Raw genomic sequence first — 23,945 nt, forward strand, 5'->3', positions numbered from 1 at the left:
GCAGAATCAAGCTTTAACCCTCCTCAGCATGCACATCCATAATGACAATTCAGAGCATTAGGGTTGCATTTTAAGTGCATGTATTAGCAGATCCCACAGTTATATTTCTCTTCAATCATATATCTTTTATCCAAGTAGTTAGTGACCTCAGTAGTTAGTTCTATTCAAAGGCTTCCATTTTTAAATTTTACAGACACAGCCACCTAAAGTCTAATAATTTCAAAGATTTTATTACTGACAGACAGACAGACATAAGTGTGTTAATTGACAGAGTACCTTACTTACTTCCGTAATGCATTCTTATGTTTTATACACAGGTAAGCTTCAAGAGTGCATTTCTTAATCCAATGAAATATTTATCAGATCTGAGATCTAAAGTGTACATATTCAATTTTTTATGCACACCTTTACATGATTCATGAAATTCACCCATAATGTGAGTTCTTTTCATTAAATTTTGTTTTTATGTATCATTGTTACCCTTTTTTACAACCATATTTATATTGAACTGACAAATATCATTCAGGTATCTTTGAACAAAGTAGCTCTTACCTTTTGATAGAAATCATGGAGCTCTGGTACCTGCAGTAGATTTCTCTGTAAACAAACAAAAAAGAAATAAATCCAAGATAATGCTGAACTTGCAGCGAAGCAGCATGTTACATTACATGAGTTCTTTAATTAAGAGTTCCTTTATGAACACATTCAGAGATGGCCAGACATTGGAATAACAGACATTAAAAAGAACATTCTGAATGTATATAGAAATGCACCGTTTCACTCAATGCAAAATGGATTTTGGATTGAAGATTGGTAGGTTTTGATGAAATTGGTGTTCTCATACATCTTAAAGCACAGCTGGATTTTCAGTCAAAAGCACACTCCTACAAACCAAAAATCAGACAAGGTACAAGGCAGTATACTTTACTGGTGAGAAGCAGTTCGACTATTGAGATGTTTGTCTGTTGGGTTTTTTTGTTTGAGGGTTTTGCGTGTGTTTATTCACAGCCCTGTTGAAATATAGATAAGATACAGGTTTTTGCCATCATTTTACAGAATATGGCATGGAGGACGGGCACATGGGAGCTCCCTTCCGGGCATGAGGTGGCTGAGAAGCGCCTTCCATCACACAACCCTCCCTTTGGCTGGCTCCACAAGCAGCAGCCCCACTGCTGTTAAGACGGCTTGAACTGAACGTCACAACAACCAGGAAAACACGTTATTCCTCTCGAAAACAGGTAAATGTATAATAGCAAAACACTGATACCATGCAGACCACATACAAAGTAATTTCACACTGCTCAGCCAGCACTGTCACAAGCACAAAGCATTTATTTATATAAATTATCTAATAGATAGTTTATATCCCACCTTAGAGCCCTTCCATATTATCTTTTTTTTTTCCCCATACACAAAGCTTGGTTCTCCATGCTAAACACATACTGACTCAGTAGGAGACGAGGACTTGGCACTTTGTATAACCCAGCCCTCAAAAATGTAAGTACCAAAGAAGAATTTACAAAGTCATTGTTCAAACTCTGGTGAATAGCATAAGACTGTTGGTATTACATTATGGTGTCACAAAATCATAGGAAAAATGCTTTAACTTTCTAAATCACTTGAGACACCAAATTGCACTACTTAATGCTAACTGCACATTGTATTTATTTTTGTTAAGAGAAGGAATATTTTTAAGTACTAACCCCAGCTACTGACCCTTTACATGAACTAATTCCTCAATTAACATTTGAATCACTTTTTCTTTCCCTTGATTTCAGTGGGAGGAAAAGAAAATCCAAACACCACCCCTCTTCACTTTGTGGTTAAGGTCAACATCTGCTCAAACGCATGTTATAAGCAGAAGACAGGATGTCTGGGTTTGTTGTGAAAAATGGCTCTAGAAATCACCTCTTAGGCTGCAAATTAAAGCAAAAGAATTCCGATTTCTAATACTAACTTCTATATATAAAACTGCATATTTTACACATATGTATATCACAGTCTGTATAATTTCCATGTTTCATGTGTTCCACTTTCAGTAGGCAACTGCTTGAGAGCAGGATTTTATTTTTCCTTGAAACAGTTATTGTCACAAATATTAGAAAACATTCCTGTGATAATCCCAGCGATGGGACTACCTGTGTAGGCAGTGATTTGAGCTCCGTTTACGGTCCAGAATATATATAGTATTCTTGCAATTAAAAGGTAATAAAAAATTAGGATTGTTTAATGGCTGAAACCCCTGTAAACAACTACTTGAAAGAATAGAAAGTAAGTGCAAGACTAGTTTTCCCTTGAAGTTTTCCTTTAGGACCTTGTAATCTGACATACCGAGCAATACATTCACTTTTGAGGATGGGCTCCAAGGCACCAGATTTTTCAGGTTTGGAACATCGCTAAACCTTCAGAAATACAGTTCAATACTACTTTTAGTGTCCCTGTTAAGTTAGCCACAGCTCCTACAGATGCTTGAAAAAAACTAACTAATTGTTCAGCGGTTTAATTTCTCCACTTGATCAGGATTTCCCAAACTTGCAAAAAACTTTGTTGTCTCTACCAACTGGCCATAAACTCGCTGGCTTTCAACAGCCTAAGGAATACTCTCCCCCTCAGGAACAAGAAATATTAATTGAGCATCAAGATTATGCTGAACCTTTACTCAGACAGAAGAAAACAACACAAGTCTGCAAAAAGGCATTCCTCAAGTTGAACACGCATGCCTGTGGTTGGGTTAAACCTTTCGCTCTTGTGCAACTCTTCCCCCAGTTAAATAACATCAGTGCTAATGGCTCAGTCTGCAGGAAACTGTCCTTGTGCCATCAGAAAATGGACGTCGGTGCCCTCTTGCAGCTCTTGATAGTGATGCCAATGGTGGGAAAAGACACTGACTGTTTCACTCTCAGAAAGAGAGGATCACCACAGAGGTGTCTGTCCTGTGAGGATGCAGGGTCACCAGCCTGGTGCTTAAGTCATGGTTTAGATTCATCTAGAAAAAATGAACGAACCAACAAGAGATTGCTGCCAGTCTCCTGCTAGTTCAAAGCAAAAAAAGCACTTAAACAATTCATCGTTTATAACAAGGCAGAACACAAAGAATAAAAGAAAATAAATGTTACATAAATCATGTAATCTCTTTCCCAATGCAGTTCATTAAGAGCTTCAAGAATATATCAAATAACACTGCCAAAAAAAAAAAAAAAAGAGAGAGAGAGAAAAGCTGAGATAATTAGATTTGTACAGCCAACTTATTGTGCTCGCATTCCAAGATATCTTGAAAAGCACACCAACAAATTTTTGGCTAACAGCATTACTAGAAAGAATCCTTTCCCTTTGAAAAATGGTTTAGTGTATGTGCAGCTCATCCAGAGCAGGTCAGGATACTGCTCCATGCTGCTTTTTCTCTTCCCTAGTTTTAAAAGCAAAAGCATGGTACGTTCAGCTCAGTATCCAAGGTAACAAAACTGAAGAACTGTGTGTCTGAAGCAAGCAGGACACAGAACCTGTGGGCAGGTCACATTCCTTGTCCAGCAGCCCAGGGAGGCAGGAGAGCACAGATTTTGTGTTTTCACTTATCCAAGGGAAGGGAAACACACAGTGAGTGAAACCGGCTGGACTTGACACCTACAGCCCTGCAGCCTTTGGATCTGCTTTGGGTTTTTCGTACTTTAAAGCCATAGTAGATTCTTACAAGTTCAGTAGAGCTGTGAGGAATAGAAATTCAGACGTATCTCAATGAGCAGCTACATACTTTAATAAGTTGCTACATCCTGTACACTATATAATATTTATTTATTATTTTTAACTTCTCAGAAGTTTCTACCAATGCAACTTTTAGCAATTTGCCTGCATCTGCCCTAAGCTTCTAGGATGTTTGTCTGTACAACAAAAGATTTTGTTTGTTTGTTTTTTAAATCTGAATAGATACCCACATAGTCTATGAAAACCAGTATTTTTTCTAGTCTTCAAAAATCATAAGCATCTCCTAATGCCAAAGTTCCTCTTCCAGTTTACTAACAAAAGACAGGAGACAACACAGGAAACATTAGTGGAGGTGAGAGGTGTGACAGAGTCTCCAAAAGTTTATGTTGTAATTTTTTGCAGAACATAACAGAAATATCCCTAACTCCAAGACAAATACCTAAATTTTTATTGAAGTGAAATTCATGAAGTCACTGGACTGAATCCTAACTTCAGGTAAGACTTTATATGCCTAAAATCTTACAACAAAGTCTGGAAAAAGAACTGCAGAAGTTCACCTTTAATTTCTCAGATCAGAAACAGAACTTCCAGGGACAAAATGCAGTACAGTGGTGATGCTGACGGTCACGAGAATCTTAATATTTTCACTGTATATGTAAAAAAAACACCTGCAACCCTAAATAAATTACCAAGAGTTGCACGGACATTTAGTGTGCACATCCGTACACACATGTAGGGGAACCACTGGCACATCCAGGACTGCAAACTGAATCCCAAGAGATGAACTGGTCTTACACAAATCACTGCCAACATCAGCTCAGCTTTCTGATGCTGCAGAGAAAGGTAGAATCAATGGTCCAGAATCTGGGTTAACATGTCAAGCCACAGGTCCAGGAACATCTCTGTGAGCACTGGAAAATCCCTTGTGCCTTTGTCTACCTTGTCTGGAAGGTGAGATGATATTACTGCTCTTCCACAAGACTAACTGAACAGTGAAATGGTACCAGAGTGGGACATCTGAAAAGTAACTAAGATTCACAAGTGATAAAAAATTGTAAGAAAACATAGGATACACAGATAAATATGCAAAAACAATCCACAGAACAACTAGAGCCAGGCAAGAAGAAACAGATGGAAAATGCCATTCAGAGACTAGAAAAGGCATCAATAAATTCTCCTCAGAGAGGCAGACAAGAAATGCAGCCCTAAGACCTCCTTTAGAGAAAAAGTAGCAGAGAGGTAAATGAAAATAAGATGTGTTAAACCCAAAACAACACTAAAAACACTCGAGCAAGTTAAAGATACAAAGTACTCCTTTTTAACCTATTAGTGGTTCCACAAAGTCTCCAAAACCACAACCGAGACCAGCCACTTTTGCAGCATTGTCTGGAATATGCTTTTTTACAGTTTGAGAGCAAGGTGATTAAAAAAACCCCTACCTTTGTCACGCCTACTCTTGGACCATGCAAGAGAAGACTGTTGGTGATACTGGGCTGCAAACAAAGTGCCAGTGAGTGCCAAATGAAACCCAAGCGCAGCAGGCAGAGCAGAGCGGGGCAGCGTGTCCCGTTTTAAAGCGCTTTGTTGGGCTTCGCTGGTTGCCTTTGTGCGTTACAAAATTCTGAGTAATTGCAGTTGCTCTTTACTATTATAAAAAGAGTTAAGTTTGTACTTTTCAGGCATCAAGTGCTACAGAATAAATCTGACATGCAAGATTGCCAAATAATACAAAAATCAATCATTTTTAAGCACAAGACTTGCAAGAGATGTCATTGAAGGATTGAGTACTGCGCTGCTCACAGTGTTCAGCTGGCTGCACGTATCTCAAAGTGTTCACCGAGTGGAAGCTGCTGTTTGGGTAGCAATTATTAGTCTCTTGGGTTTTAATCTAACCAGTGAGTAGAAAAAACATGATGTGATTTAGACAACCAACCATTTACGGGCAAGAACTACCCATTAAATGGTATTTATAGCCATTCATTAATAATCCACAGGCTGAACTTTGTTCTCTAATTATATTGAGGATACTTACACAATCATGAATACAACTGTAGAAATCAGAATGATGCATGAAGAAGGGAAAATGCTAAATGCATCATATAAATTACTTAAAATACATAAATTGACTGTCATTAAGCATAGCCCTATATTTAGCGGTTAAAACTATCATTCTTAGCTTGTTTTGTACTTTTCTCTAATGAATCTCAAAAAACTTTAAAGTGTCTCCCAACACTTGTGCACATTTCTCAGTTTTACAGACTGAAGCTGGGACAGATGATACCATTTCCTCAAACAAAACACAACAGCGGAGCCAGGGAGGAACCCTGATGTCTTAATTTTCAATGCAGGAATTATTCCAGATTTCTCTCATTCAGTGCTGAAGATAGATGTTACAAAAACAATTTACACTGCTTCAGGTTTATTTTTCGGATTTCAGTGGAATGGTCTTTTATACTTCGGAAGTGAAAAGAATACAATGTAATCCTTGAAATAAATCCTGCCATTGAAATTATACTTGGAGAAAATAACTCCAACCTGTTATTTGCACGGGCAATGAATTCAAATGTCAAAATAGCAAATTTCAGCAAAAAAAAATTGGAAGAGTTCAACCAGTTGATTTTTCTGTTTGAAAGATCAGTTTTGAACCTCTGACTTGCCTCAAAGTATGCAGAAGGAACACGTCTTCAAGATTATAGTCCATTACGGGTGTACAAATACTTTAACTTTTAACAGAAGTTTAGTAGCCAAGCTATTAAAGACGCTGCAAAAATGCAAAGTGTTGTTAAGAGATACTTGGTGACTTCCTCACAATGATTGACCTTGGGGAATACAGGTATGGAGCACAAGTCTCACAAGCCAGGCACCAAAACAAACAAAAAAAGCGGCAAATAAATTTCACAATATTAAAATAACTTGAAATCATAGAATCATTTTGGTCAGAAGAGACCCTCAGGATCAGAGTCCAACCATAACCTAACTCTAGCACTAAAATCTATAGCTTCTGCATGGTGCGTGGGTTGCTGGATACAAATGCACGGGAACAAGCACGTAATTGCCCTGAGACGATGCAACTGCGGCAACAGGAGCACACCTGAGGAAGGAGTCAGGAGCTCATCCTGGCAGAAGTTCTGCAGAAACAAGCCCTGGGCAGCGAGTGCTGCCTGCCCACCCTTCAGCAACAGCATCCTACACCTCACTGCTAACCCAGACTGAATGCCAGGTCTACAACTTGAGCTTATTCCCCATTTTAAAAGGCTTTTCGTGGTTAAAGGAGATATATAACCAGGGTGACGATCCGCAAGACAGCACAAATTCATGAAGACAGAATTACTGACTCAGGGCAAGAAAACATCTTTTGGAATTGCTTCAGATCCTGATCTTTTTCCTCAATAATTTTGCCAAGCAATAATAGAGAAAAAACAAACCACAGTCTGGTTTCTGGGTGGCTGAAGTGGTTATATCCCAGGCATAAAATACCAAACAAAACTATCTTTTAATAAAAAACTTTCCTTCAAAAGTAAAATTGATACTTTTTTCTGGTTTATGGATAATTTAGCTTGATTACTATAATTGTCAGAAAAATGCTGAAATATAACTCTCCTCTTCTTTAAACAAAGATTGTCTTACATGCTTGGGATCAATCCACTGACTCTGTTGCACTGGTGGAATAACATAGAGGATAAAGTTTTAAAGAGACCCAGAAATCTGCCTGTCCTGACCCACTAAGCAGTGCTGAAGGAGCATGATGCTCCCCATTATGGTTTAGCACAGGCAAGCTAAGATGAGCAAGAAGCCAGCAGCACCCAAATGTTCCTTTCATGTTCCTTGAAAACGTATACAAGATGTTGAGACAGAAAATACTGACACTTTTCAAACTCATGATGTTAACTTCAATACCTAAGTAGTTCCCATTAAAACACTGATAGAATTGAATGTGGTGCAGTGACAAATGCATCATCTATTGAAATTATAGCATCTAGTAAAAAGACAAACCATTTATGTTCCACCCTGAGTTTCTGGGCTTACAGTCCCTCTGTAACAAAAACCAAACTCTCTTTTACTTTCCAGAGTGTTGGAGAAACTGGTTGAAGTTTTATCTTACTGCAAATCCTCCTCTATTGGTAATGAGTTATCGGTCTCTGGTCACTTAGAGCCTCCCAAGCCATTCTTTCCTGCACCAGGACGTTCTCCATCAGTTTCCTTTAGTGTTATTCTTCACACAGTAGCCAAGTCAGCGAGTGACTATAAAGACTTGCTGCAAACATTTGAAAAGTGAGAAAATTTCTTGGCTTTACTGCTATAGTGCTCCATAACACATTAAAAATCCTTTGAGGGGGTTTCCTTGTTGCTTCTGTGCGTGTTTCCCAACTTCAAGGTCCATTTAAACTGTCGGAATAAACCTGGAATTTTGCAGCATATGTTTTACCTGCCCTCATTCATCTGTTCACTCCAACAGCTTCTCAGTTTCCGTCACTCATAGTACAATGTGTCACCTCTCTGAGCACTTAAATAGCAATAGAAATACTATTAAAACACTAGCAAACCCTTGCTCAGCAATGCAATATTTAAGTGATACACCACATTTGTCATTTCTACAGTTGCATATTATGATTATTTTGTTCAGAATGTTTCACACATACTGCAATTTATTAGGCTCTCTTCTAGTGAGTAATTTGTTCTAATTTGCTTGAAACATATAATACCTATTAGTTGTAGACTACACTTTTCTTTTGTTTTTCTGGCCTTCCAGTGCTTTAGTTTTACAAAGCTCAAGATAAAAAAGTCCAGTCCCAGAAACTGGCAGAATTTACAACCTGTTAAGATTCCACATACAATCTTCTTATCAGCAGTTCATATTAGACACAGAAGAGATGAACTGTAATGTAATTTTCATTAAAAAAACAAAACACACACAAAAACCCGAAACAAACCAACTACAAAACACATACATGATCAAAAGCAAGAAACTGTAGCATGAGTAAACTGGTGAGACTGTTTTATGTCAAATGTGATGGAAACTTTGCTACAAGTGGTTCTCCAGTTTGGAGTATACATGACTTAATACGTATAGGACTATTTTCCACATAACACTCCTAAGGATAAAACAAGCTCCCTTCATAGCTTGTCTGCACATTGGTAGATGTCTGTTGTTAACAAAGGAGCCTCGCATGCTCTATTCTCTCTCCTGGAGTTTTAATTTTGTTCTTTTATTTCTTTGTCAGTTCCTTTTATCTACAACGAAAGTCACACATCCTGAAAGCACAGTTCATTATGTATATGGAGTACCTAGCTCTAACGGAGCCATATATATATATTTCCAATCCCAAACATACTGTGATACAGGCATAGATGTTTTCTAATTCCATTACAAGGAAAAAGAGAAATCAAGGAATAATATTTGGGCATATATTATTTACCCTATTTGGAATTTAAAATCAAATGGCCCTAAACAACCCTTGGTTGACCAGTTTCACATACCCCGCTTTATATGCAAGACCTTCTCACAAAAGACAATGCTTTACGTTTTGTCAGGTCCCAGATCTCTGACCCATCAATAAAGAGCACACTTGGGGTACACAAGTGACAAAACTTATCCCTGGAACGCCACCCCAGAGACTGCCTTTTGTACATTACATAACCATTATTTAGCACTTGAAAAGAATGTGCATATCAGAGAAGTTTTAAGAGCAGATTTCGGTTTTATATGTACATTAGCAAATCTTCAGAGGTTATCTGGCTAATTGAATACCATCATAATTCCCCTACACCGAGCCTGCGGAACAAACTGCCATTCAAACATGGAATGGAAACAGAGACTGCAATATGGCAAATGTAATACAAAGACTTTTAACAGCGGTTGTCAGAGGAGCTCTCAAAATGAATCACTTTCAGACAGAACAACATTGCTAATTCCTATTTAAGCTTGAAATATTTAACACGCTGATCTTTTCCGAGTGCAGTCCAAAGAGCATAGTCCTCCTCTGCAGAGGCAACCAGGGACCAAGTTCCCATCACAGGACTGCAAGAGAAACAGAGCAGCTCTGCGGTAGCTTATGAAGATGGTGGGTTATGCTGGTTCCTGGAATACCTACTCCATCAGTTTAGTTCAACAACAAGTTTTAAAGAAAAACAAGCCAAAATAAGGGAACAGCGATGGTCCCCTTCTCTGCAGACCAACAGGGCTTGTCAATGGCTGATGTCAGAACAAGCTGAGGCCCAGGTCCCACCACATACAGCAGGCTGGATGAACCCATACATCTGTAAGTTGGATCTGTTTGGTTTCCCTGCACATGTCGAACAGTTTTTATGTTAAACAGATGCACATTTAAACTGATTATCGTCAAGTCTTTCTTCCTTTTGTGCTTTGTTCCCCTTTCCAAACAAGCACGCTTATGTTCTATCTGTCTGATCACTGTATGCCAGCTGCAAAGCAAATGACGTGGGTGCCAAGATTCAGGTCAACCAAACAGGTAAGTGCTACCAGCACACCTAGTACTGCGGTAAGGCCTGGCCTAACAGAGAGAAATTCCCTATGAACAGGTAACAGCATTTTCCATAGAAATTAAAGGATGCATTAAGAAAGACCAAAAAGAAAACGGGTGAATAACTAATCCTTAAGCCTTGCCAGCCTTTGTCAATATCCTTAAAGGTGATATTTGAGAAAACAGAAGATTTGGTTAAAAGTTTTATAACCAGATGTACCAATCCTAGTGAGTTTTCCAGTGTCATGAAAATGCTCTGATCCCTGCTTTTACAGGAAAAAAACCTCTTACAGAGCTTGACCAGAGGCCCAAAGTGTCCCATTTGCTTCAACTGCCTTCAGACTGAGCCATGTATAGGTCTTGATATTCTAAATAAGATGTATGAAAATAAATTGAAAGTAATCTAATTTAATTAAATCTTTGCTTAATTGCATCCATGGGAGCTGAACTGCCCCATACAGCTCAAGTTTCCACAATCTTTTCAGGATAAAAGACAAATAAAGGGATTTAAAACACTATGCTAAAGGCACAATGTTTATGCATTGAAAAAGCTTTGCTAACATCTATCTATAGCAGATAAGAACTCATTTACTTTGGTTTTGTTCTGCAGCTGCATAGAATTAAAACGACATCTAAACGCTCAGGTGGATCCCAACTATGCAATGAATCCCACTCATCTTCCTTTTGTGAAAGAGGATTTATGGGCTTCAGCCTCCTAATAAATTTCTTGAGTTTGTTATGGCAACATATATGGTGTATACTGCAACATACACTGCGACATATACTGTGGCCACAGTGCAGTGTGGCACATGGTGCACAATCAGTAGAGATTTTGGAAGAAGTAGTTTGGGAGACAGCTGTCTACCATCACAAAGATACTTAGCACACATGCATACAAATATTCCAAATACACTGGTGATTGATTTACTCTCTACTCAATATTGTGTCTTCTGGAACACAAAATTTCAGCTGATAAAACCATTTTTAGTAAAAGTATATATTGAAAATCAGCTCCAAAGACCAAAGAAGTTAGTGTGAGTTCCGTGAACTAAATTACCAAGACTCACCTTGCTGCTGTACTGTACATTAGATTTCATTATACGAATCCTGCAGGGTTTTGAGCATAAGGCAGTTATAGGCAGCTCTTGTGGGATAAGCCACTGTTTCCTCATCTTTTCCATCTGCATTTGACGCTCATTTTTCAAGTAGCTACAGACTGAAACTATATAGTATATATCCGCACAGCACTTTTTATTTTATTAAGACAATGACCGAGACCTTTCCTTCAGTCATAGCATTGGCCTACCAGAAGAAAATGCAAATGGAATTAATGCTCATCCTACACAAAAAACAATCTCTAAAACATTACCTCTTTCTCCAGACAGCCACAGGTCATAGCCACTAGACAACATGAGAACCATCAGAGTCTTGTCTCCTCTCAGAGTAAGCACGACAAAGAAAACTGCTGGGAATTTTACCAGTTCTGCTTCTAGTTTATCAACTGGCCACATGCAAGTTGCTTTTCCTACATCTCAGTTATTTCAGTTGCAAAAAATGGCTTAATGAAACCCACATCCGTATGGTACCCAAAACTGAACTCCTAGTTGCACCCCACATATCACTTCTCTTCACCAAGAACCCTCCTTTCTGTCTGCAAAAAGTAAGTATCAAGGTTATTGCTATATTAACTTCTCCTGCAAAGTTTTGCTAAGGCATACAGATCTGACATTCAAATACCTGATGGCCAGCTTCAGGGTGGACTTATTAAAGAGGACTATATTATTTCCTTCTTATTACTTCATGCTAAAGCTTTTATCACCACATGCTAATCAACAGGAAAACATAGCTCCTGTTCTTGAGCATGTCAATGTACAAAAAGTACTGATTTTATAAAACTATTCTTTTAATTATGTACTTGAAAAACTACATAGACTCATGAAAATTAAATAGATCTAATGAAGTGGAATGGAGCGCTAAGTTTAATTAAACAAATTAGAAAATCTGCAGAAAATATATTAAGTGATCTTTTGAAATGGAAATGGTATACTTGGTTCTATACTTCACATTAAGATTACAGCTGAACAGGAAAAATGCTCCCAAATGCACCTTGGCAAATCCTGCAGGGCAAGCAAAGTACACATCTACACACACAATTTCTTATAAATATTTGCTTAGGTGAAAAAAATGGTTTGTCTGCACTTTGTTTTTATTTTTAACAAACATCCTAGGAAAGGTGCTTTCTCAATTCACTGTTTCCTGCGAGCAATGAATTTTGACCAAACCTGAGAGAGGATAACTTTTAAAATAATCAATCTCAGCAGCTGTACGTCTCCTGAAAACCTGAGTACAAGTGCTGTGCTTACCCAAACACAAAGCTGGGCGGCACCAGGCAGGTGACCTGCCACATCCCTCCAGCATTGCCCCACCACTTCCACTCATAGGATATTTCTCCTAAACCATCTGCAACCAAGCAAGTTTGCAGAAATTGTCTGGTGAGTAATTCTGAACACACAGACTCAGAAAAATCATCAGCTACTACAAAACTGGAATGAGGCTAGAAATTAGTATATTTAGAAATGCTTTAAAGCATTTATTCTTATCTTTCCAATTTTGCTTCAACAATCTTTGAGTTTCCACAGACAGTCCTCCCAAAGGTTATCAGGCAGAGTGACCTACCCAGCTCCAGGTGGGTACAAAATATGTCTTCTGTAGTGTTGCTAAGGAGCCCTGGAGGTTTATGGCAACTGGTTTGTCTTGTTAAATGTTTAATTAAACATAAGAAATCTATACCTCATCAAAAAAGGTTATCAACCCACCACGTTTGCTGACCGTGCAGAAGATAGTCCCTCAGCTAAACATCAGCGCTTCGGGAAGGATCATCCCCGACCCTTCCTGGTTCTCAGGGAAGAATCTGTCACTTTGCTTCTCCAGAGTCCTTTGGGATGGCAATGGTGAGCCCAGAGCCAGGGGCTGCTCCACCTGAGGGTTCTCTTACCGCCAGCCAAACACCTGTAACGCCAACCTGAGCGTTATTCACTGCCAGCTGCCCCTCAGCCGCCCCTCAGCGCGGCGGGAACACCTCGCTCTTCAACAGCCACAACCCAACAGCCACGTTTTGTTCCTTTGAAAGCCATGCTTGGAAGATGTGAAACACGAGCTTGACATTCAGCCTGATTTAAATAAACAGGACTCAAAGGGTCTGTTCAAGATGGGAGTCGCGATTTGGCTGTCGCTGCCCTGGCAGGGCACAGGGCGTGCTGAGCGCAGGAGATGGCGGCAGGCGGCACAGCCCGTTTTGGCGCTTTTCCCGCACGAATGACTGAAAACTGCCTGTGCGGGAATGCCCGGCTGTTCAGAAACACCAACAGGCTCCCGCTGAGGTGAGTTCAGCCCAACACTGACCAGCAGCCTAAGGTGAGGTGAAATCCCAGCACACATTGCCTCATTCCAGATTTTAAAAAAATCAAAACTAACTAAAAACCCCCAAAATATGGCACAGAAAACATGGCCCAAGGTCTCCAATTGTGATTATTTCTTCTCCCCCACCACTCCCAATTGCAACTAGTTTAGAACAAGAGGAAAAAAAAGGACCTTGCCATAAAGCCTAATGCCTGAGAAGCTTTCGAAAAGACTTAAAATAAGCATTTGTCTCTCTTCATAATGACTTGAGCTGAGAAGTCACAGAAAGGTCATATCACAAAGGGAGTGGCTCCTGAGGCTAAGGGAAGCCTTTATTACTTTAACTAACCTCCTTGAGGGCAATTTCACATCCATAATACAAACTATTCAAACAATGTGCAAGGAAAGTAGGTAAATTATCACCTTGTATGTGCTCAGATTTTGATTAGACATTTTATTTTACTCTAAAGTCTGGCAGAGCTAAATCATTAATCCAATATTTTTAATGTGTTTTGTTATATAAAAGTTTGGGGTTTTTTTTGTCAGTGCAGATGAATGGCATGGTAATTAATAATAATCCTAATGATCAGAGCTTGCAAGATAAATTATTACTGAATAAGCAGAATTAAATTTCTATATAGTCCTTTTGTATCTGAAGGTAATGCTTGCATGTCTCTTTAAAGTGTTATATTTAATAGATAAAATTTGACTGGAATGTGGCCATCTTTTAGATACATTGTGTAGAAATTGGAATGATATGTAGTATAGAGCACATATTATAAATGTACAGAATATCTGATATGGTCTCATTTTGTACCATCATCTTCCTGTTAACAAGAAATCTTGCAGAGTCCTTCAGCTAATAAAATTAGGCCCTCTGCTTTGCATAATTTTCTTTGCAGAGTGTTATATACCTTCTTAGTTTTTGGCTTATAAGAGTCATACTATCTGCTTTATATGCAACCTTACCCTAACCATGACAGAGTCAAAGCTGAGAGGAATAACCATGTTCACTGTTTTTGTCCCAGTAGCTGCCAGATTTAATAAAAGCAGACATGAACTAAGATAATATCTCCTCCGTACACAGTCCATCCCACCCAACAACTACAAGCCCCTTCCAAAGATGGTTTATTACAGTATTTTTACCTCTACTTGGATAAGAGGAGATGGAGGGAGAGAACCAATTACCATCAATATTTAAAAATACTTAGATTGATACAAATAACTGATCCAGCTCCTACTCAGTGATCTAAAAGAAGAAAATGCCCTCTGATTTTCAAAGGCAGCACATGGCAAGATCCCAGGTGCCCAGTCAGGTACCTACAAGCTTGAGGACTCTGGGATATGAGGTGTACTGCAGATGGTCTTCATGGGTTTTCTTACAAGAAATACCAGCAAATTTTTCCTGTTTCATACTCTGTGAACCCCTAAGGCAGTCAGTACTCAGTGAAAGGACCTTCCTGTCAAACACGATGGAAAGAGAGGCATTCTGAAAAAGAACCCAAACTAATAATAAACTCAAAACCAAAACCAACAAACAAAAACCCACCAAAAAAAAAAAAAAAATCCACAAAAAAAACCCCATGCACGCAAAAAAAAACCCACCCCACACAACACAGGAACACGATATCACAGAGAGAGAAGGGTAGGAAATAGCCTAAATTAATCAGAGGTTAGTATCATTAGCCAAGGGAAAGATGCTTGAGCCAGAATCACTATGTTAGAAGAGGTTAATAAATAATGGTGGAGAAAAACAATTGATTTTTAGGGAGCACTAGCCAAGATGAAAACTCTAGGCTCAACCGGTCAGGAAAAAGACACAGTTAGTTTGGCACCAGGACAGAAGTATCCTTTACCTGCCAGCCCTGGAAGATTCCACTCAGTAAAACACACGTTGAGGAGACAAGGAAATTCTGAGCTTCCTTACAGACGTTTTTCTCACCAGGCTACAAGTTTTGAACCTTTCAACTTAGGGTTTCTATTTCACTTTTTACTTAGAGCAACATCAACTACATATTTACTTCAGCAACACAAAATGAAAGACATTCTCACAGGACTCTAAAAGAAAGGGCTTTAAGAACAAAACCCCTAAATACAGGAATATCACTAGGCTTGCAATAAAATTAAAAGACTTGACATCACTGCTGTGCCACCTTTACTGTTTTGAAAGGCTCTGAAGAGATTTTCTTCTTGGGAAGATCAAATAGAAAATAGGGTCCAAGGACTTGGTCAGTATTCTTTAGTGCCTGCCAAAGCCTCATTCCAGCTCTACTTTTGAAGTCACTAACCTGAGTGCTTACAACACTCAAGTGCAGCACAGATTTATAATATGCTTTTATTTAAAGAGAAGAAATAGCCTACAGTACCAGGCGTGAGATGATATATATCCTGTCTGTTCCAAATAAACTGCTGTAGCAGACATTAAAAAGGAAAGGTGAGTTTTAAGAACACAGCTTTAGAAAAAACACTGTATCAGCTAAACCTATTTCATCCCCACTTATATCTTATTTTTAAGAAGGGAAGACAGAATGAATGAAATTGAAAGCTATGTATTAAGTCCTTAAATTCTCACAGAAGTTTATTGAACAAAACGCCTAAGAAGCTGCTTGGTTTTTTATCCACAGAAACCTATTTATAGGAGCTGAATTCTAATAAACACAGATTGCAGTGCAAAGAAAAAAAGGTCAGCAGTGTATGCTCAAAGCTTTATTGATGTCTTGTCAATCAATCCTTTATTTTGTTGTTTAATTTTTTTTTAAAGAAAAAAATGCATGTAAGCACTTTTTGTCCTAATAGTGGATTTATTGAGCATTTCAACAAATCAGATCATAGATACAATAAGCAATGATGGCCGATTATCAACTTTGTGTTTTCAGGTCAGGTTGTAAATTGACCCTGTGTTCGCTTCACTTCTTTCTGGGGAATAGCTAAGACCTTTTTCAAATACAATAATTTCCAATAAACTTTTTTTTTCCATGCATTCAACATTCTAGAACAGCAAGCTTAGTGGAGAAAAAAGCAACTCTGCTGGACAAATATATTTATTGTCTCCTTGTAAACTAGTTAAAATAAGAAAGCTGACTCTTAAATCTAAGAGTGGTGAATCCAAGGGGTGTAAAACGGTAGAGCCTTTAAAACCATAGCATTTTCCTCCTAACAGTTGATATGAGTTCTGTAGCACCCAGTTACCTCAGAGCTGCCAAGCCCTCCTAACTCTGAATATGTGGCCATCCCTTCTTCCCAAGGCAAACCAGCCAACCTGTTCCATCTGGCTCCAGTCCTTGCTCAAAATTTTGTTTCCCCAACTTTTCCAACATCCCTTTTGGTTTCGTAATTTTGGGAGCCAGCGGTAAGTACCTGCAATAGCAATCAAGACAGGACTGCCCACAGCATTACTCTTATTTGTCACCTATTCCTCTAGCGACTTCACCGTTCTTTTCACTTTTTTATCTGCAGCTTCTCCATTGAGGAGAAGTCGACACTGAGATGTCTAACGTGATAGTAGATTCCCTTGCCTGAGTTGACACTTAATTTATCAGAGTACAAAGTATACCGATAGACTATTTTCATCCCTCAAGTGCACATTACTTTGCATTCACTTGCCATCACATTGTCTGTTCTTTAGTGAGGCCTTTTGTTCTTGTAAGTCCTTTCTTCCTAATATAAAAAATAAGAACATGCAGACAGAAGAAAGTATGGGCATTGCCAGAGCCCCTCAAAAGCCCAGAGATGGAAGATAGACTTTACTCCATGAGAAGTATTCACTCCACAAAATCCTCCACAAATTATATAATATTTACATCTGCAACTCTGTTGATCTCTTTCCTCGTCTTTTCCATAATTCAGTGTACTTACACAGTCTGAGATGTAATCTTGATATTCTGGTTGTTAACCTTCCCCTGTATGGCAGCAGCCTAAGCAAGGATGTAGAGGGGAAATCATGCTGCTACATTTTGATGGTAAAAAAATACACTGCATTTTAAAGCATTATCATTTTTACTATTGCAAGTTTAGAATGCACTGGAGGCGGCAACAGGAGTGTGACTCAGACTGAATAACCATGGCAGTTAAATCACTTCTGAAGGAGTGAAGGCGGATGAGGTCACAAAAACGCTCTTCAATTGTTGTCACAAAAATAATGAAGTTACCTTCCAGAGATGGAAATGCAGCACACAGAGCAGTGGGTATTGGTAGACCAACCAACAACAGTTTGGAGCTACTGTACAGTTTGACGCCACATACATCTTAACTTTACATTACAAGCATTTGTCATTCCTTCGTAGTGCCTTACAAAGCACTGCCATTTTACAAGTACTGACAACTGGGTCTGAATAAACCCTCTTGTGGTTGGCATTAAAAAGTATCAAGGTCAGTACATATGGCTGGGTTTTTTTTGCTTTATTTAATAAGAGATGTAACTAGCTAATGTAGGTTAATGAGAGTTAGCTACATAAAACTTCTTGGAAGGTCGAATCCAAACTGAGTGCGATCTCTCACAAACATTTCCTAAGCAGCTTTTAATTTCTGTAACTGTGTTTATAATTTACAGATCTTATCTGACCAATTAAAATTAGTCTAAAAGTATTTCTGGAAAGCATTGTTTTGTAGTCCATTTTCACATTTTGCCATTGATGGCATTTGGTTAGTTACTGAATACACTTTCAGCTGTCTGACTGGATAGCACATTATTATTACTTTTTAAACAGAAGTGGAGTAGAACAATAAATAATGTAAATGGACTTCACATTCAAAGTTTTATTAAACTTTCACAACATTTTGACGTATACCAGTGGCCACATCAAAATTCACAACAACAGATAATCAGATCCTACAATAAGCAATAAATCAAATTTGAGTCTCACCCCCATAAATGACTTGAGGAATCTGGTTCTTATTATTCAGACAGCTCTGATTCTGTCTCTCATCATGGAACAAAAAGCTCTGTCCAGGCAGGAGTCCCTCTGGGACCGATCTTGGTGTTGCTCTTTTTTAGATAGTTCATCTGATTAAAATAAAAGGAGAATCTTGCCTTAACAAGATGTTTAGAAGGTTTTTGAAGGAAAATGTCTCTGGATTTATAAACTGGGACTGGAGCTATTCCAGTGCACCTCAGCACAGTTCATCTCTCAGATGCAGGTGAATGTTTCCCTCACAAGCAAATACCAAGATGAAAGGCTTCCTCAAGGAACCATTGTCCCTCTTCACTTTCTTTGTCTATGTTCCTACTATTTTGCAGAAAATTACATTGCTGGATCAAAAACATACATTTAAAATATTCCTTTAGGATTTAGAACATCAAGGCTTTCATTTGGTGAAGCAACTTATATACTTCTAGGGTGTACAGAATTAAGCTTATCCTTTTAAGTAAACCAGTGTTGATCCAGAATGAAAAGAAAACAGCAGCTCCAAGAACAGCAACATCTCTCCCCTTTGAATCATTCACACTGAAATCCTGACTGCACAGAAGTCAACAGCAGAAGTCCAAGTGACACCAGGGTATAAAATTCACCATTCACACCTTATTTGAGCTGCTCTGTACTTAGGTAGGAGAGAGCTACTAAAAATTATGGAATCTCAGGTTTCTGCCCTTCTGTATTTAATTTAACAGTATGTATGAAATATAGAAATATTCACTTGTTCCAGAAACTTTACAAGATGAAGTTTTGTTTTCTTTCGCCCGTGTCACCCACTCAAGCAGGGTTTGCAGGAGTAGGGTGCCCAGAACCAGCTTTCAATATCTCCAAGGATAGAAGCTCCACAAACTTCCCCGTGCAACCTGTTCCAGCGTTCAACCAGCCTCAGGTGAAAAAGGTTGTGTTTGTTTTTTTTTCTTTTGGTTGAATAGAATTTCTTATATTTGAATTCGTACCCGTTGCCTCTTGTCCCATCACTGGGCAGCACTACGACGAGCTGCCTCCGCCTTCTTTCCTGCCCCATCAGATACCTGCACACACATTGATAAGGTGCCCCGAGCCCTCTCTTCTCCAGGCTGACCCTCCTCAGCCGCCCCTCCAATGCCTCAATCATCTCCATGGCCCTTTGCTCAACCCACAGCGTGCCCACGTCAGTCTGACAACTGGGGAGCCCAGAACAAGCTCTGAATAATTTTACATTCTATATCATAAAAACTGGGAAACGCAGATACGCAAGTATCTGTAAGTGAATTAACCAAACATTTTGTTGTTATTATTCTTGCCTGCTTTATATAGGCCTTCTGACAAAAAAAAAAAAAAAAAAGAAAGAAAGAAAAAAGGTACTATCTAACAGAGAAATTGTATGAATGCAAAAAGATTCTTTGCCTGTGATAAAATATTTACTTGTCTCTGCCAACACAGCCATTACTATATCTATCCTTCCTTTGAGGTAACGAATACTAATATCCACATTGGACACATGGAAAACAGAAGGACATGGTGACCTACCTAATATCACACTGGAAGCATGCGGAAGACAAGGAACGTCTGAGCATGAGGCTAAATGTTTTACGGCAGATGTGTGAGATATAAAGTAAAAGACTTAAATTATTAATGGAGAAAACTTACAGTGCTGCAGGGTTCATAGGAAAGGATTTCCTAGAGCGCATGTTCTGGTTTCCCAGCATTTCACAAAGCTTCCACGAAAGTGTACAGAACTTTTGTCCCCCTGTATTTTCCTTAAGATCCTGTCTGGTCTCAGAGTGGGGAGAAAAAAAAAATCATTTAAAATCTATTCAAGATTTTCTTCTGTGTTGTCAGTTAGTTCAGGTACTTTCCTGCATGTCTCCACCCATTATATATCCTAGACAGAAACCATAAGCCCTCAGCTTTTATTTTGCTATGCTAGAACATGCAAAATCCTTTTGCTTCTTCTCATTAAACAGGCTTTTCCATTGCCTTCACAATCCTTACGACCCTTCTCTACATCTGTTCTGGTTTTACTGAACACTCCTGTCCTTGGCTGACCAACAGGACACAAGATTTCTGAGGCTGCACCACGGCCTCTATAATAGCACTAGCATTTCCTCTCAAAATCCCACTCCTCATGCATCTGAAGGTTGCATCGCCTTTTTCACTGCTGCATCATTTCTTAAAACAATTATCTCTATAACTCACGATACAGAGAAATAGAAGTATGGAATCACTATAATTGAAATATGCTTGGGCTTTAAGGAATTTCTTTGAAGGAGAGAGCAGTGTACACATTTCATAGATTAACCGAGAAGTGTTTTTCAACTGAGAAGCATATGGAGATGTGAGAGGAGAGATGGAAAAGGAAAATGGGTGGGTGTTACATGCAAGCAAAGCAGGAAGATGAGAGCACAGCATAATGATCACTCTGGCCCACGCAGACAGCAGCTTGCCTGGCTCTCCTAATTTCTGAACAAAAAGGGACAGTTACAAGAGCACTTTTTTTAGACAGCTTACTCTGAGAAAACGGTAGACACTGATAAAGCAAAAACCTCAAGTCTACCTGTTTGAATAACCAACATGCAGCAACAAGGGTCTGAATGAACAGGTTCTTCATCCCTTTGGCTCAGTATTTGAAAGAACTACACAGCTTTTAAGAGCAGATCACACTGTGATCAGAACTACACTATCGTCAGGGGAAATAAGTAGAAAAGTCGCACTACTTTGTTACTTTGTCATAAAAATTGAGATAATACCCCTCCAATGTATATTCTAAATGTAAAAAGCAGCTTTTCATACAGCTGTCACTGTCACAGAGCTGATGAAAACTAGAATCTGAATTATTTCAGGAATTTAGGATTGCCTTTCCTTTTTTTTCTTCCCTCTAAATAAACACAAGGAATATCCTGTGGCAAAGGATCACCATAAAACCATATATACTTTCCTCTGAATCTAAAATCAACATATTAACTTCCACAATACTAAAACATGAAGTACTCTTTATATCATATATATATTAAATATACATCAGTAAACATAAAATGATTCATTCAACATTCCTGAAGTGAAATTAGAAAGCAGACAATTCACTTTTAGTTTTTTATGTAAAGATTTCAGCAGCATAGGCATGTTTCTATGAACATCTTTCAGCTTAACTTTTTGATTTCCACGTGAAAAAAAGGTTGTATTGAATTTTTCTTTTTTAAGCTCTAATGAATATCAACTGGCTTTTTCATAGGGAAAACCTAGAAATCCTTAGTCAGTCAAAACCCTCATTGATTGCATCCTCTGATGTTAAAAATTATTCATCACAACTGTATTCCCAGAAAGGAAGATAATGTTGAAACATGAACAAATACATCATGATTCATCAGGCTTTTTTTTTTTTTACACAGCATTTCTCTTTCTTGCACAGACTGTATTCTGAAGAGTCACCACTGGATGAAGGCATCTTGCTACCCTAATCAAGAACTTCAATCATCTTGCTATATCGAGCTTTCAGGTCAAGGAGAGACAAGGCCATGTAAATGTAAGTGATTCTTAATGAGTTCTTTACCCATAGCTTTCTTAAGGCACAAATAACCATAAAATGACTCATACTATTGATTTGGAACCCAGCATGTGACTTGAGTTATTTCCAAACCCTGAAGAACAATAGTGGGGAGACACAACAGCTTCAGTCAGGGTGGTAATTATTACCAGAGTTAATTATCTTCAATAACCACTGTCAAGTAGTGAGCAAAGGTGTAAGAACAATTGCAGGTGACCCAGGAACACACTTCTGCCCCTAAAATCCCACTATTTCACCTGAACCATAGGAATGTAACTCTCCTGGTGCCAGCACGTCGTACTCTGGCAAATTTGAAGTCAGCGAATTAGAACTTGTTCCTATGTGTCAGGTAAGTGGTTGTCCGTCCACTGCCACGTGGGGCCACCGCTGGCTATGTGGATGAAAACCTCGTGCTTTACAGAAAAACTTGCATACAAGGAAAATTCTTTTACACCTCACCAGATAGAAACTGCATTTTCTAGCCAAAGTCTTACGTTACTTCTACTTTGACAGGAACATGTAGTCTTATACATAAATATGTACAAACAATTATTTCCACAGAACCTCAGCAGGGTTACTTGTTTCTTAGCTCCATTTACTGACTGACTTAATGTCTAATTCTATTTCTATTCTGTCTCTTGCTTTCTGCAAAATCTTGTGACAATGAGTTTTATAGGTTATGCAATTTCTGAACAGTTCCTAAAAACATTAATCAAACTACTTTTCCTTCACTTCTGATTTCAGGTTGTATTATCTGAACTTCCTAACATTTTGTCCTTTGATTCTTTCTGCATTTGAATTAGAGAACTTTACAAAAATAATGCAAAACATCTATACTGCTAATGGGTCTATTTATTATACATCTGTGATCTCCTCTTTGCAATACATGCATAATATATGACAATACCAAACCTTGCTATGCATGCTAGTTCCCCCCCCTCCTCTCAAAAGGCATACTAATTACTACAGCAAAATTGAATTTGCCTGTGCATATGTGAAGGTTAACCATGCAGTTAGTAAGGAATGAAGCACTAAGAATCTGTGCAACCAAGAAGGAAATACATATTTGAAATCATGATCAGGATTTTTATCACTTTAAGAAATAATTTAGTTGATTTCTACTTTACGATTCAATAATTCTAAAGGATACTAAGCTTCTTTCCATGCTTAATTAGGGGTTTGAGTTCACTGAAAACCTCCTGCAACACCATAATCTATGGCAGTAAAGTATCTACTTCAACTGTTTTCTAGGATGTCACAGAATCTTTGACAGAAAGTTGTTATTACTTGAAAACTTTATGACATGCAGCAGAAAATTATTGTATTCTTGTATTACAACTTTGTTAACAGGTAAATTGCTTAAATCAACACAAAAAACTCAGGAACAATTTACAGTGTATCATAAAAATTGATGAATGTGCCAGAAACACCATTTAGACAAGAAAAAGCATTAAATGTGAAAGAAGAAATTTTAAATTAATAAAGTCCTAAAACTGGAAAGTAACTGTATCAGTTCTGACCAAATGATTCAAATATTCCCTCATCAACATAACTAGTTTGGTGTTTAATTCCCAAGAAAACCTGTTGTAAAAAGGAAACAACAGAGAATTTTCTTGTCAATGCACGAACAGTCAATGGCAAAAAGAGTAACCATCAAGAAGTGCCAGTTGCAGCTGGGGAAAAAGCAAAAGACATGAAAAGTCAGTGTAAATGCATGGGAGGGTCTGTTTGTAAAATTACTATGCAAGTAGCTAAGATTGTATCAGGATTTCCCTTATAAAACTCCATTTTTAAATAATTTATATTACTTGACTGTGAAAATACATTTCTAGGCAGAAACAAGGGCACACTGTGCATGGCCAAATTTTTAAATTAAAACTGGCCTCCAAAATTGCTCCAGCAATTTTCTGCACACAATTGTTTCCACGT

General features: G+C 38.3%; 1 long non-coding RNA gene across 2 annotated transcripts in view; it reads right to left on the reverse strand.

The window, feature by feature from the left end:
• The window catches only part of LOC136107394 (uncharacterized), a 326,635-nt gene that overhangs the window by 230,470 nt on the left and 72,220 nt on the right, over positions 1-23,945 (reverse strand). For both annotated transcript variants that reach the window (XR_011741319.1, XR_011741315.1), the window contains exon 3: positions 553-597. This is a non-coding gene — a long non-coding RNA (uncharacterized lncRNA). The remainder of the gene's footprint in view (positions 1-552; positions 598-23,945) is intronic.

This window comes from Patagioenas fasciata, chromosome 13, assembly GCF_037038585.1.
Source record: "Patagioenas fasciata isolate bPatFas1 chromosome 13, bPatFas1.hap1, whole genome shotgun sequence".
Classification (NCBI taxonomy): Eukaryota; Metazoa; Chordata; class Aves; order Columbiformes; family Columbidae; genus Patagioenas; species Patagioenas fasciata.